Raw genomic sequence first — 17,359 nt, 5'->3', positions numbered from 1 at the left:
ACTCGTCTTGTTTTAGGATCGTTATGACCCATTTTCTTATCTCTTCTCTATCATTTTCTCTAATATTTTTATAAGTAGAGTAAACTAATAATTGATTTCTATTATAGTTAATCCAAACTGGGTTTTGATTTATATAATTATTTGCTAACTCAGTCAATATACTGCTAAGTCCAATAACTCTCTTGTTTCGGTAGAAGTCCAGTATCTGATTTTTGGTTATCTCTTCTTATTTGCATATTTCTTCAGGGATAATATAGTCTCGTGTCATTCCTATCTTGACAACAGTAATTGTGTGTTTTATTTCATCAAATAATATTTCTGCTGGTACTGAGTAGAAACGGACATAGAATAATTGTTCCTCTGTAATCCTTTTATAATCCATAAATTTTTTGTTAATATCTGAAATTCTTGTTAAATCTTCTCCAGTAATTGTGTAAACTATAGATAATAGTCCAAAATAGTAACATGAAGAAATTAAGTTTGCACTGGTGCCAGGCAAAGCAATAAGTTTGTTATAGTTCTGATATTTTTGTGTAATGTATCCTTGGTGTTGTTTTGCTAAATCTTTAATCTGGATAGGTTTTGTATTTAGCAATTTTTGTAAGGTATAAATATTATCAATATATGTACGAGTGATATGGTTATAAGTTTGCTTTTGTTGATTGAGTGTGTAACGACCAAAAAATTTAATGAAATATGTGAAATTTGTGATTTTGTATGATTTGACTGTTTTACCCCTCCCTGTAGTTGCATTATGGTATTTTTGGGGTGTGGGAGTGGTTGACATGATTTTTGATGCATTTTGGTATCATTTATGCAATATTGTGATTTTTGATGGCTTCAAAGCCTTATTTTGATCCGTGCGATGGATGACTGAACGGACTGCGCCATCATCTCTGGAATATCGATTTTAGGCTATGTATACCTTTGGTTCGGGTCCTGGTTCACTCGAGCTCATTTCAACCTATTGGTCGAAAAGTTGAAAAAATTGGAAAGTTGGGTGTGGGACCCACTTTTGGTTGAAACAGCCTCATATGGAAAATCCAACTTTTCCAACATATTCGAAATGTCTATTTTAGTGTGTTAGCATGTTTGGTATGATTTTACGGCTTTTAAATCTCATTTCGACCCTCGGTTTGGAAAATTGTGATTTCGGGGCTCAGGGGTCAATTTTGTGAAAACAAATTTTTCTGGAAAATCTGGTATTGCCATCGCATCGGGAACGTCGAATTTAGAGTGGTTGCATAGTTTGTTTGCATAAATCAGACTCCGAACGAATCCCGAGCACCCCGTCGAAGTCCATTTCGAGTTAGAATAAAAACTGCCTATGTTGTCAGTAGGTGAAGGACGAGCATATGAGATTTGGTGGTTTACTTCAGAGGTTACCCATTCCTGAGTGGAAGTGGGAACGCATCACTATGGACTTTGTGACTGGTTTGCCGTGTACATCTCATGGTTCAGACAGTGTTTGAGTCATCGTGGATCGATCGACCAAGTCATCTCATTTTATTTTGGTTCAGGTCTCATTTAATGCTGAGAGGTTGGCCCATATCTATATTCGTGAGATTGTGCATCTGCATGGTATGCCAGTGTCCATTATTTCAAATCGAGGTCCTGTGTTCACATCTCACTTTTTGAAGACTTTTCAGGATGATTTAGGTACTCGAGTGGATCTTAGTTTAGAGTTTCACCCCAGAATGATGGCCAGTTAAAATGGACTATCCAGGTTTTGGAGTATGCTCCGCACGTGCGTGATGGATTTTGGTAGCCAGTGGGAGCAACATTTGGCTTTAGCATAGTTTGCACATATTAATAGTTATCATTCTAGTATTGATATGTATCCTTTTGAGGCGTTGTATGGTAGGCTTTGTCGCTCTCTAGTAGGTTGGTTCGATGTTTCAAATGTGAGACCTCGAGGTACGGACTTGCTTCGTGAGTCTTTGGATAAGGTCCAGGTCATTCGGGATAGACTTAGAGTGGCCCAAAGTAGGCAGAAGTGTTATGCTGATCGTAGACTTCGTGTCTTGAGTTTTGGTGTTGGTGATCGTGTTTTCCTTCGAGTTTCACCCATGAAAGGTGTCATGAGGTTTGGGAAGAGGGGCAAGCTTAGCCCCAGGTATATTGGTGATGTGGCTTATGAGTTGGCTTTGCCCCTTGATCTATCTGTTGTTCATCCAGTTTTCATGTTTTTACACTTCGTTGCTATATTCTTGACAAGTCTCATGTCATTCGTTGGGATTCAGTTCAGTTAGATAAGCGGTTGTGCTTTGTTGAGGAGCCAGTTTCCATTTTGGCTAGGGATGTTAGGCAGTTGCGCTCTAAAGTGATCCTGGTGGTTCAAGTCCAGTGACAACTTTGACCTGTAATGTGACTACTTGGGAGATTGAGTTTGATATGCGTAGTTCCTATCCCCAACTTTTCATTGATTCAGGTATTTCCTTGCCTTAGTTCGAGGACAAACTAGATTTTTAGTGGTGGATGATGTAACGACCAAAAAATTTGATAAAATATGTGAAATTTGTGATTTTATGTGATTTGACTGTTTTACCCCTCCCCGTAGTTGTATTATGGTATTTCTGGGGAGTGGGAGTGGTTGACATGATTTTTTATGCTTTTTGATATCATTTATGCAATATTGTGCTTTTTGATGGCTTCGAGAGCCTTATTTTGGACTTATGTGGTTATATTTTGATCCGTGCGATGGATGACCGAACGGACTACGTCAGCAGCTCCAGAATATCGATTTTAGGCTAGGTAGACCTTTGGTTCGGGTCCTGGTTCACCCGAGCTTATTTCAACCTATTGATCAGAAAGTTGAAAAAATTGGAAAGTTGGGTGTGGGACCCACTTTTGATTGAAACGACCTCGTATGGAAAATCCGACTTCGCCAACAGATCTGGAATGTTGATTTTAGTGTGTTAGCATGTTTGATATGAATTTACGGCTTTTAAATCTCATTTTGATCCTCGGTTTGGAAAATTATGATTTCGGGTCTCGGGGGTCAATTTTGTGAAACAAATTTTTCTAGAAAATCTGGCATCTCCATCGCGTCCGGAACGTCGAATTTAGTGTGGTTGCATAGTTCATTTGCATAAATCAGACTCCGAATGAATCCCGAGCACCCCGTCGAAGTCCATTTTGAGTTGGAATAAAAACTGCTCAGTTATGCAGAAAAAATCTGCAATATATATAGCAGCTTTTTCACATTTTTGGCCCATTTTGCTCATTTTTTCATCTTGTCTCTTGAGAGTTAAACCCTAAATATTTTGGGAGCTTAAAAATGAAGTTTGTGAGAGCTTGGGAAGCTAGACTAACACCTATTTCTTGATTTTAATTACGGATTTAAGGTAAGAATTCACCCTTTTCTTAGAAAATTCTTGATAAATTTCTCAAAACCCCAAAAATCTTAGGGCATGATTTTAAACCCAAATTTCATCCCCTTTCACTTGAATAATATTTTTATATTATAATTACTAGTTTTTCATCAATTTAACCTTCAAAACAACTCCGATTCTTAATTTTAATTCGAATTTTAAAGATTTTATCCGGTAAAGCTCAAAAATGGTTTTTCTTCGATTTGAACCCCGTTTTTCACTCGATTTAACTTGGGTTTTCAGCTGTAGGTTCCTAAAAATATGGGGAACATATTTTTGAAGTAAAGTTCCAATGTTGCCCTTTTTTTCGGAAACCTATTTTGGGGGTCTGTTTTGACCCCGAACCAAAAGTAGTCAATATGGGTGTCGTTGGTTTTATTTTGATGCGTAGATTTTATATTTGATGTTTTTAGTAGAGTTCAGGATTGTTCATAAAAAGTAAGGTCGCGGGTTCAAGTGTAGCGGATCGATTTCGGCTTTCGAGGTAGGTTATGGCTTAACTTTTCAGACTGGGATGAGTAGTAAATGATGGTACAAAATGCATGTTAAGGGTGAGAACTAATCATGAAAAATGGCTATCTACGTGTTGTGCCCGTGTGGGGGCCTATATGTGATATAATTGTCGAAATTGAAATATTATGTGATATGTTTGACCGTGTGGGGTCCTATGTGACATTGATAGCCTTGAATACATGTGAGTAATTGTATTGTATTGTTTAATGTGGTACCACAGGTGTATTGTGATTATATTCATACTTTACTGACATATGAGACATGTGGAAATTCATGGATGAAATGAAAATAACGAGTGAATATTGGCTCATGTGGTTGTGGATATATATTATTGTGGTTGATTGTGAAAATATATCATGTGGTTGGTTGTGGAAATACTTATTGTGATTGGTTGTGAGCATTACATCTTCATATCATACTCATTCATGAAACATTGGTACCACCGTGGCAACATCTGAGAAACACTGGAAACACCTTTTTAAAAATATTGTAACACCTAATAAAACCATTTCCGAGAGATGTGCTGGAAAGGAGATGTGAGATATGTGGATTGTATATGGGTTGACGAACCCCCATGGGTCCTACGTCAGGAAGCTTTGGCTCCGTTAGTGTATACGGGGATTGTGCGACAATCTCGGAGGTTGTGCAACAACCTCGTGCATCATCATAATCATCATCATTATCATATACATTGCACTTACTTTATTGTGTTTATGTTGTGTTGTATTGCCTTATTGACTTCTCATCTATGTATTTGTCTTACCTTTCTTTACTTGTATTTGATGATCTTGTATCTACATGTTCTCTCTTGCTTTATTTTATATGTGACATAATATATACTTGTGTTCTATATCTTGATGTGTTTTTACAATATATGTGAGATATATTAGATCTGTTAGTTCAAGTGGTGTGGGCTACCGTTGTGGGACATTTTCTGATTGCAGGTGACGTGCCCTTAGTGTATATTTTGTATGCCTTATTTACTACTTTGCTTAGTCAGCCTATGATACCTACTGAGTACAAGTGGACCGTACTCATGCCTACTGCGCCCTTTCGGTGCAGGTCCTAGCTCGAGTGCGCCTCAGCTTACTTGATTCAGGCGGTTGTTGGAGCTTCCAAGGTAGCGGTTGGACATTCATGCGTCCGAAGTTCACCTCTATCTTTCTATACTAGTTATGTCTTTATTAGTGTTCGGAGACAGTTATTATTCCTTTGTGATTATTTTTCTGATGTATTTGACTCTTGGATTGTATTAGTAGTTCTTACACTATTGACACCTGGTTTTGGGCATGATTGGTGTTTTGGATAAGTTCTTTCCACATTGTTATGATTATTTATATAGTTCGGCTTTATTCTAGAAGCCTTACCTTGGGTATTTCTGTCTTTTTCTCTATTCGTATCAGTTTGGGTGATAGGCTTACTTGTCAAGGTACGCCGCTATAAGTGCCATCATGACCCTCATTTTTGGGTCGTGACAGAGTGATTCGGAATATGTGTGTATCTGGGAAGGTATAGATGACTCCGATTTTTGTATATTTGGTGTATATGGTTTTGAGAATATCTGGTTGAGGTTATAATTCTTTTTCTTTGGTTATTCAGGTTTATTCTGAGTGACTATATTCTTCCCTTTGGATACATCTCCTGCGCCTGCAGCTGTAACTGTAATTTTGTTAGTAATTTGAGTTTTTAGGTGTTTCTCATCATCACCATCTAGGTCTAGTTTTTAATGTGCTCTTCCTGCACAGTATCTTTGCTAATAGCTTCTTGTTTTTTATAGTGCTCAACCTGCACTTTTATATTTGTAACTTCAGTAGTTAATGTGATAACTCGTTCATCTAATAACTTCATTTGTTCAAACACTTGTAATATTAAGTCTGTTTGGGCATCTTTGACATCAGCTTCTTCCATTGGTAAATCAGTTTGAGTAGCTTTGTCTTGATATGCAATCTACAATAACATTCTTGTCAGTCTTGATTACTTCAATCGTAAATGTAAAATTTAATATATTCAATACTAATCTCCAAATTTCCTTCGTCGTAACTGAGTTTTGTATTTTTCTTGTTAACCACCATCGAACCAGGGTATTATCTATTCTCACAATAAATTTGTTATATACAATATATGGTTCAAATGCTAATAAACATTTATATAATGAACATAATTCTTTTCTATTTATTTTTCGTTTTATTTCTGTTCCATTAAATGTACCTGAGTAATATCTACAATGATGTTCTATTTTTTCATTTTCGTACCTATATTTAAGTACTCCTCCATAACTATATTCACCTGCGTCTGCTTCTACTATATATGTAAATTTTTTATTTTCATCTGGAAATTGTAATTTTGGTAATTCTTTACAAAGTATTTTTATTTTCTGAACTTGTTTTTTATCTTCTTCGTTGTAATTATATCTACATCCTTTTTTAATTTTTTCTGTAAAGGCTTTAGGTTTTCTGCTAATTTTGGTATATATTCTCTTACTTGGTTTACTAATCCTAAAAATGATTGTAATTTCTTTTTTGTATCTAATTCTTCTTTTGAATTTATTATTTTTTGTACTATATGTAGTATTTTTACTCCACTTTTATCTATTTGTATTCCTAAAAACTCTATTTGATTTTTCATAATTTCATCTTTCTTTTCGCTTAAACTTATTCCTGATTTTTCTATTATATCTGTAAATTGTTCTAGTAATTTTAAATGTTCTTCTTTGGTTTTTGTGTATAGTAGTATATCATCTATGTATACTATACAATTAGGCAATTGTTTAAAATAACTATCCATAAAGTATTGGTATCTACCTGGTGCATTTTTATATCCAAATGGTAATACGTTCCATTCATAAAATTCTTATGGTACCGTAAATGCGGTTAATTCCTTAGAATTTCCATCTAACTTTAAGTGGTAAAATCCTGATTTACAGTCAAATTTACTAAAGTAGTTATATCCTTGTATTTGTCTTATTTTCAATATCTTATTTGGTATTGGATAATTGTATGTCATAGTTTTAACATTTAAATTTCTATAGTCAATAACCATTCTACTTTTTTCTCTTTTTTGTTCACTATGTTTATTTACTATAAATGCTAGACTATTATGTTTACTATTGCTTCTTTGTATATACTGTTTTTCAAAAAATTCATCTATATGCATTTTAAATTCTTTTAAATCATCAAAATTATATGTTACTGGTTTTTGAGTTATTGAGCTATTTTTATCTATTAATTTAGTTTTTATAGTAGTTTTATGTTTTTTCCATTCTTTTAATGGATCTTCACTATATAATTGTCTTAATTTTTTTTTTATTATTTCTACCTTATCTATTGAAAATATAATTTTTTTTATTTATCGAAAATACAACTAGTTCTATTGTGTCTTTTGTATTTTTTATATTTTCTAACTTTTGTGTAATTTTTTCACTTCCTTTTATCCAATCAGTTTTCTTTCTTATTTTATTAATAACTCTTTTTGCTTTTACTTTTTGTTTACATGGTGTTGTAAACCACCAATTTGTTTTAATTATTATATGTCGGTATAATTTATCTAAAAATGGCATTCCTAAAAGCATATCGTTTGATGTTAGTTCATAATTATAGATTTCTTCTATTGTTATTATTTTATTTCATATCTGTATTTTTACATTCTTAACTTTATATGTACTTAAGCTTCCTTCATTATTAAATCCTTTGACTACTATTGGTACTTTTAGCTTATTCCATGTACCTTTTCGTAAACAGTTATATCTATATAAGTTTGCTTCTGCTCATGTATATATCATAGGTGTATAATACCTATTATAATATCCTTCTACTATTATTTTGACAAGTACATATATTTTCATGTCATGTCAAAGTTCTTTTTATGAATAATTTTTCTTTATTATATGTTATAGATAATTGTGTATATTCTATATTGTATGGTTTTATTTGTTCTAACTATTTTATTCCTAATATTATGTCTGTTTTTTGCATTTCTTCCTTTATTTCAAATTATATTTTTATTTTTCTAACTCCTATTATTATTTCTTTTTCTGTGGTATCCTTAATGTTTATTAGACTTTTTGGTAGATCTAGGCATATATTACTATTAGATTTTATTTCTTCACTTTTTACTAGATATTTTGCAATATAATTTTCTTCTTGTCTTGTGTTTAAGAGTATTAAATATTCTTTTTCATTTATTGTTCCTGTTATGTAATATTGGTTTAAATTAACTATTGAAGTTGTTTCATAACTTGTTCTTTTTTATGAGCTTGATGATTCTGATTTTCCATTTGCTATTCTTTTTTATGTACTTATTCTATCATTTATTATTTCTAAATCTTCGTCTATGTTTATATTTTTGTAACTATAATCATTATTATCAATTGTTTTTATAAATTGTTCAAAAGTACTTTCTATTTGTATTTTATTAATTTTATTTTTTCCTGTTATTTTATGTTTTGTTGTTAATACATATAGATTTTTATTTCTTGCTGTAAATATTTTACTTCCTGGGGTTATTTCTATTCCTGATATTTTCCAATATAACACTAATGATTTATCTATATTTTTATCTGTTATTGCTACTGAATAAGTTACACTTATTATAAATTTAAATTTTTGGTATATTAAATTTCCTTTTATGACAGTTATTATACTTTTTCTATAGGTTTTATAATTATATCATCTGCTAAATATAATTCTATTATTGTATCTATTCCTTCTCTAAAACATGCTTTTATTAATATCTCTGTTCCTCCAAGGTGTACATATTTTATTGGGTTTTTACTTTTTATATTGTTTATTTCTTTATTAATTAGTCTTTTTGTTACTGGTGGTATACTAGCTCTTCCTTTTGCATATCTACAGTCTATTACATGTTCTTTTTGGCTTACTACTTAGTATTCTTCCTTTTTTCTACTAAATATATTTTATTTTTGGTATTTTAAATATTTTTTCTACACTTAAGTCTAACTCTTCTAGCATTCTTAATCTGTATAATATCCATCTGAATAATAACTATCTGAATTATTTCTACTATAGAAATCTATATTTTCTAATTCATCTTCTATTCAATTAGTACTTAGTAACTCATCTTCATAATCAAATATTTTTTCCCATATTATTTTCTTTATGTCTTCTAATTCTAAGTCTTTTATGATATATAAAACGAGTATCTTAGTTTCATCAGATATATATCTTCTCATTTTATTTATATTATGCTAAGGTTTCTACAAATAACTTGGATAACTTGGAATTGGATTCTAGTAATTAAATGCTTTATCATAGTATTTATTAGTTGTTTGTTTTAATCTTAATAATTCCTCTATATTTTCATTAAGGAATTCTATATATTTTATATCTTTAGTTCTCATATATTCTTCTAAATTTATTTTCATTAGTTTTTCTATAAATTGTATATTTTTCATATCTATTTTTCAATTTTCTAAATATACGTAATTTATCATGGTTGATGTATAGGTTTGGTATGTAAGTATTGTAAGAGTAGGTAGGTAGGTGTGGTATGTAATTTATTCTAGTCATAAAATATATATCAAATATTTTTTTCCAATATGATTTTTTTATATCTACAATTTCTACATCCTTAAGTACATATAAAACAAGTATTTTGAATGTATCTACCATTTCGTCAGATAAATAAGTATCCATTTTTCATATGATGCTTTTTTCAAAATATTCCCTTCAATCATACACATAACAAAATATGATCATTTTAGATTACTATATACTAGATTATCCTTAAATAACATGTTCTTCGGTCACTATTTGCATGGTAATCTGGATATTTTTCCCTTAAACAACGCTTTTACTCCGGCTACTCCCCTATCACGGCTTTCGATCTATTATAGCTCTAATGGATCTATTTTTATTTGTGCGTGGATATTTCTTAACTTGTCTAAACATTTTTATTTTTAGTTTATTTATTTTAATTTTGTTGATGTTCATATGTTGGAGGGTGATTAAATGGTATTTGATTAAATACTTTACTGTAATATTTTTTAGTTTTTTCTATTAGTCTTTGCAATTCTTGTATATTATTTTGAAGGTATTCTAAATATTCTATATCTTTTTTTTTTTGAAATATACAATTAAATTATCTTTCATAAGTATTTCTGTTAATTTTATTTCTTCCATATCTTGTCTCCAATATTTTAAATACTCATAGTCTATCATTTTTTCCTAAAGTAGTTGTAATACTGCAAATTTCTTTATAATAATTTATTCTACTTGTACTATATCTGATATTAAATTTTAGGTTATCTATTTCATTAAATATCCTGTCTTTTTCGTCTATGAATAATTCTATGTGTAAATCATATTCTAAATTGTCTTTTAATTCTAGTTATTTTATGGTTTTATTTATCCAAATTAATCTTTCTTTTAATTGTTCTCTTTCTTTTCTAAGCTGGTTTCTATAATTAATTTCTTCGTATAGCCAACTTTGTTTTTCTCTAACTCTTTGAATATATTTTATAATTGGTATCAGAGCCTATGTTGTTTAAAGTTACGGAAGTAGTATATATTTGGATTTATTTGATTAATTTATTAATTATGATAAAATCAGATTTAGATATCCACCAAAATATTATAAATATTGTTTAGATGCATAACGTATAAAAAAACCACAAAAATATAAAAAAATTGAAAGAAATAATATCTGAAAAACGTAAAGAATTAAAAATAAGGATAATAAGACTACAGTATAATATAATTGTCAGAGTCAGTAAAATTCAATAAAAGTACAAAAAGAAGAAATATCAAATTTAAAATCAATAATAGATAATCTAGAATATATATCAACATAACCTATATACGTTTAAATAAAATGAACAAAGAGGAATTTATAATAGACGAAAAAACATATGAAAATCACGAAGGATAAAAAAATAAAACTAGTATTCTCTAACCTAGGAAGAAGATATAAGAAAAAATAGGTGAACATTTATATTTAATATTAGAAAAAGAAGAATTAAAATTAGAAGATAAGTTGACAGCCATGGTAAGAATAGAAAGAGAAAATGAAGAAATAGACAGAAAAAAGAAATAGATAAGATAAAACAACAAATCACAGAAGAAATACGAAAAATAGAAGAAACTAAAAACAGTAGGATTGCTGAATTAGAAAATGAACTACAAATGCTAAAAGATTTGTATGAAAAAAGACAGAAAGAAAAAGAAGAAAAAGATAAAGAACAAAAATTATTAATTGAGATAAATCAATTTAAAGAAAAATTAGAAATAAAAAATAAAGAATTAGATACCAGTGAATTAGAAAAAAATACAGTAGATGCTGAAGAAACAGATAATTATAACTCGGAAGATAGTGAAACATATACAGAAATTCTAGAAAACATAGGAAAGCTAGAAATTAATGAAAAACAAGAAGTAATTAATAAAGAAAATCTAGAACTAATAAATACATAAGTAAATTCTCTAGATAAAAATATAATACCTAGTATATCAGAAATAAGAAAACCAACCTATAATTACAAAAATAAGTTTAAAAGATATAATCCAAAGGATGAATATAATAAATGGATACCAAAACAAATAATTAATTACAACTTTTTAGATTTAGACTGTGTAATAGACACAAATAAAATAATATAACTATGGGTAGGATACATGTCAAAACAATTATTAGATAATAAAATAGATACAACAAACACATCAGAATATATAGAAATGACATTAATAGGAACAGTAAAATTATGGTTTTTAAACCTAGCCGAAGCAAGTAAAAAAGTATTACGATCTGATAATAAAACTGAAGGAACAACAACAACTACTAAAATACTACCAACAAAAATAATGAAAAAATATGAAATAGCTATAAGAGATGAATTTAGCAGTGTAACAACAGAAGAAGAAAAGCAAAATAAAGAAAAAAATATAAATACAAATTTAATGTTAAAACTAGCAATATGTAATATGTGCTATATAGATGAGTATACGAGCCCATTTAAAGAATATTATTATAAAGGAACATATAATATAGAAGAAAGTAAAGAAATAAGAAGATTATGTTTTAGTAAATTACCCAAATCATTTAGTTCAAAAATAATAAAGAGTTGGGATGAAGCAAAAATATAAATATCCTACGAGCAAAAATAAAATTTTTACAATAATGGTATAGAAATCTATGTGAAAAATATAGAGAAGAAATAAAAATGGAAAAAACATTAATAAGAAATTTAACATGTTGCAAAGATAAAATAGCACCTCAATTTGGATGTGAAGAAAAATATTATAAGAAAAGAAAAAAACATAAGAAATAGAAGAAATACAGGAAATCAAAATATAAGTATAAGAAACCAAGAAAAAAGATATTATGTAAAAAATTATAAACATAAAAGACCATATCGAAAAAAGAAATCTATAAAAGAATGTACTTGTTATAGTTGTGGAAAACTAGGACATTTAGTTAGAGATTGTAAATTACCTAAAAATAAAAAAAAAGAAACAAATATCAGAAATAAAAATAGAAAATACAGAATATATGCAGATAGATTATATAGATTATGAATTAGAAAGTGAAGATAGTATATGTGAAATTTCGGAGAATGAAACATAACGAAATAGATAGTGAATTAGATGAATTAAATGACTGAAGAAGATATAAAAATGAACCGAATAACTGAAGAAGATATAAAAATAATAACAAAGGAAAAATATTTAAATGAAGAAGGAACAAACCAAAAAAATAATATTTGATAATAATATATTTGACGAAATATAAGGAAAATAGTTAGCCTTAAGTGTAAAAAAAATATTTAAAATACCAACAATAAAAAATATATTTAGTAGAAAAAAGGAAGAATACTACTTAGTAAGCCGAAAAGAACATGTAATAGACTGTAGATACGCAAAAGGAAGAGCTAGTATACCACTAGTAACAAAAAGACTAATTAATAAAGAAATAAACGATATAAAAATTAAAAACCCAATAAAATATGTACACCTTGGAGGAACAGAGATATTAATAAAAACATGTTTTAGAGAATGAATAGATACTTCAATAGAATTATATTTAGCAGATGATAGAATTATAAAACCTATAGAAAAAAGTATAATAACTGCCATAAAAGGAAATTTAATATACCAAAAATTTAAATTTATAATAAATGCAAATTATTCAATAGAAATAACAGATAGAAATATAGATAAATCATTAGTATTATATTGGAAAATATCAGGAATAGAACTAACCCCAGGAAGTAAAATATTTACAGCAAGAAGTAAAAATCTATATGTATTAACAACAAAACATAAAATAACAGGGAAAAAAATAAAATTAATAAAATACAAATAGAAAGTCCTTTTGAACAATTTGTAAAAACAATTGATAATAATGATTATAGTTACAAAAATATAGACATAGAAGAAGATTTAGAAATAATAAATGATAGAATAAGTACATAAAAAGAATAGCAAATGAAAAATTAGAATCGTCAAGCTCATAAAAAAGAACAAGTTATGAAACAACTTCAACAGTTAATTTAAACCAATATTACATAACAGGAACAATAAATGAAAAAGAATATTTAATACTCTTAAACACAGGACAAGAAGAAAATTATATAGGAAAATATCTAGTAAAAAGTGAAGAAATAAAATCTAATTGTAATATATGGTCAGATCAACCAAGGAGTTTAATAAACATTAAAGATACGGTAGAAAAAGAAATAATGATAGGAGTTAGAAAAATAAAAATATAATTTGAAATAAAGAAAGAAATGCAAAAATCAGATATAATATTAAGAATAAAATGATTAAAACAATTAAAACCATACAATATATAACATACACAATTATCTATAACATATAATAAAGAAAAATTATTCATAAAAAGAACTTTGACATGACATGAAAATATATGTACTTGTCAAAATAATAGTAGGACATGATAATAGGTATTATACACCTATGATAGATGCAGGAGCAGAAACAAACTTATGTAGATACAACTGTTTACTAGAAGGTAAATGAGATAAGCTAAATGTACAAATAGTAGTCAAAAGATTTAATAATGAAGGAAGCTTAATCACATATAAAACTAAGAATGTAAAAATATAGATATGAGATAAAATAATAACAATAGAAGAAATCTATAATTATGAACTAACATCAAAAGATATGCTTTTAGGAATGTCATTTTTAGATAAATTATACCCACATATAATAACTAAAACAGATTGGTGGTTTACAACACCATGTAAACAAAAAGTAAGAGAAAAAAGAGTTATTAATAAAATAAGAAAAAAAACTGATTGGATAAAAGGAAGTGAAAAATTACACAAAAGTTAGAAAATATAAAAAACACAGAAGACACACTAGAACTAGTTTAATTTTCGATAAATAAAAAATAAATAATTATATTTTCAATAGATAAGGTAGAAATAATAAAGAAAAAATTAAGACAATTATATAGTGAAGATCTATTAAAAGGATAGAAAAAACATAAAACTACTATAAAAATTGAATTAATAGATAAAAATAACATAAGAACTCAAAAACCATTAACATATAATTTTGATGATTTAAAAGAATTTAAAATGCATATAGATGAATTATTAGAAAAACAGTATATACAAAGAAGCAATAGTAAACATAATAGTCTAGCATTTATAGTAAATAAACATAGTGAACAAAAAAGAGGAAAAAGTAGAATGGTTATTGACTATAAAAATTTAAATGCAAAAACTATGACATACAATTATCCAATACCAAATAAGATATTGAAAATAAGACAAATAAAAGGATATAACTACTTTAGTAAATTTGACTGTAAATCAGGATTTTACCACTTAAAGTTAGATAAAAATTCTAAGGAATTAACCGCATTTACGGTACCACAAGGATTTTATGAATGGAACGTATTATCATTTGGATATAAAAATGCACCAGGTAGATACCAACACTTTATGAATAGTTATTTTAAACAATTATCTAATTGTATAGTATACATAGATGATATACTACTATACACAAAAACCAAAGAAGAACATTTAAAATTACTAGAATAATTTATAGATATAATAGAAAAATCAGGAATAAGTTTAAGCGAAAAGAAGGCTAAAATTATTAAAAATCAGATAGAGTTTTTAGGAATACAAATAACTAAAAGTGGAGTAAAAATGCAATAACATATAGTACAAAAAATATAAATTCAAAAGAAGAATTAGATACAAAAAAAGAAATTATTATCATTTTTAGGATTAGTAAACCAAGTAAGAGAACATATACCAAAATTAGCAGAAAACCTAATGCCTTTACAGAAAAAATTAAAAAAGGATGTAGAATATAATTACAATGAAGAAGATAAAAACTAAGTTCAGAAAATAAAAATACTTTATAAAGAATTACCAAAATTACAATTCTCAGATGAAAATAAAAAATTTACATATATAGTAGAAGCAGACGCAAGTGAATATAGTTATGGAGGAGTACTTAAATATAGGTACGAAAATTAAAACATAGAACATCATTGTAGATATTATTCAGGAACATTTAATGAAGCAAAAATAAAATGGGAAATAAATAGAAAAGAATTATGTTCATTATATAAATATTTATTAGCATTTGAACCATATATTGTATATAACAAATTTATTGTAAGAACAGATAATACCTAGGTTCGATGGTGGTTAACAAGAAGAATACAAAACTCAGTTACGACGAAGGAAATTTGAAGATTAGTACTGAATATATTAAACTTTATATTTACGATTGAAGTAATCAAGACTGACAAGAATGTTATTGCAGATTACATATCAAGGCAAAGCTACTCAAACTGATTTACCAATGGAAGAAGCTGATATCAAAGATAGCCAACCAGACTTAATATTACAAGTGTTTGAACAAATGAAGTTATTACAAGAATGATTTATCACATTAACTATTGAAGTTACAAATGTAAAAGTGCAGGTTGAGCATTATAAAAAACAAGAAGCTATTAGCAAAGATACTGTGCAGTAAGAGCACATTAAAAACTAGACCTAAAAGGTGACGATGAGAAACACCTAAAAACTTAAATTACTAACGAAATTATTGTTACAGCTGCAGACGCAGGTGATGTATCCAAGGGAAAGAATATAGTCACTCAAAATAAACCTGAATCACCAAAGAAAAAGAATTATAACCTCAACCAGATATTCTCAAAACCATATAGACCAAATATACAAAAATCAGAGTCATCTATACCTTCCCAGAGACACACATATTCCGAATCACTCAATCAACAAAAGCAGACTTATAACTATATCACTCGTACATATATTGATAATATTTATACCTTACAAAAATTGTTAAATAGAAAACCTATCCAGAGTAAAGATTTAGCAAAACAACACTAAGGATACATTACACAAAAATGTCAGAACTATAACAAACTTATTACTTTGCCTGGCACCAGTGCAAACTTAATTTCTTCTTGTTACTATTATGGACTATTATCTATAGTTTACACAATTACTGGAGAAGAGTTAACAAGAATTCTAGATATTCACAAAATAAAATACACAATTACTGTTGTCAAGATAGGAATGACACGAGACTATATTATCCCTGAAGAAATATGCGAACAAGAAGAGATAACCAAAAATCAGATACCGGACTTCTACCGAAACAAGAGAGTTATTGGACTTACCAGTATATTGACTGAGTTAGCAAATAATTATATAAATCAAAACCCAGTTTGGATTTACTATAACAGAAATCAATTATTGGTTTACTCTACTTGTAAAAATATTAGAGAAAATAACAGAGAAGAGATAAGAAAATGGGTCATAATGATCCTAAAACCAGAAGAGTTACCAGTCACAAGATCTATTACGAAAGGAGTTATTTTGAAGAAGCTATGGAATAATTTTGTAAACAAGTTGGCCAAAGATACGATGACCACATATGCAGCAGATGTAGTGGAAGACACAACTTTATTCTAGATGTGATGCTACAATAGCAAAAAGATAAAAAAAAAAAAGTAACGAAGCAATAATGAAAGAAGACAAAATATTAATGGAAGGAAGTGACATATGAAGATAGAAAGAGACATATTGAGAAAAGATGAATTATCTTTACGTAAAGAAATTATGTAGTTATTATTTTTGACTTTTTGAGTCTTTGATTTTTTGTTTTATCTTGTATAGCTTTATCGCCTTTTTGACTTTCTGTAACATGTGAATTATTAAGTAGGATACGTGTAAAGTTAGGAATAGTATAGAATAGGATACGCGTTTTCTTTTTAGGATTATAAATAGCAGAACATTTGCTCAATTAGAGGTAAGTCTTCATGAGTTGAAGCAAAACCCTCTCTTGTACACAAAACTTTTGAATTATTTAATAAAAACATGTATATTTCCAAGAAAAAGCTATGAATCATCAAACAACTATGGAAAATCTAGAATTATCAGATTTACCAGAAAAGGTATTTATATTTGTGATTATGAATAACTAAATTCATAAATTTCT

Source organism: Capsicum annuum, chromosome 1 (assembly GCF_002878395.1).
Source record: "Capsicum annuum cultivar UCD-10X-F1 chromosome 1, UCD10Xv1.1, whole genome shotgun sequence".
NCBI lineage: Eukaryota > Viridiplantae > Streptophyta > Magnoliopsida > Solanales > Solanaceae > Capsicum > Capsicum annuum.
The sequence above is the reverse complement of the archived record's forward strand: the minus strand, read 5'-3'. Positions refer to the sequence as shown.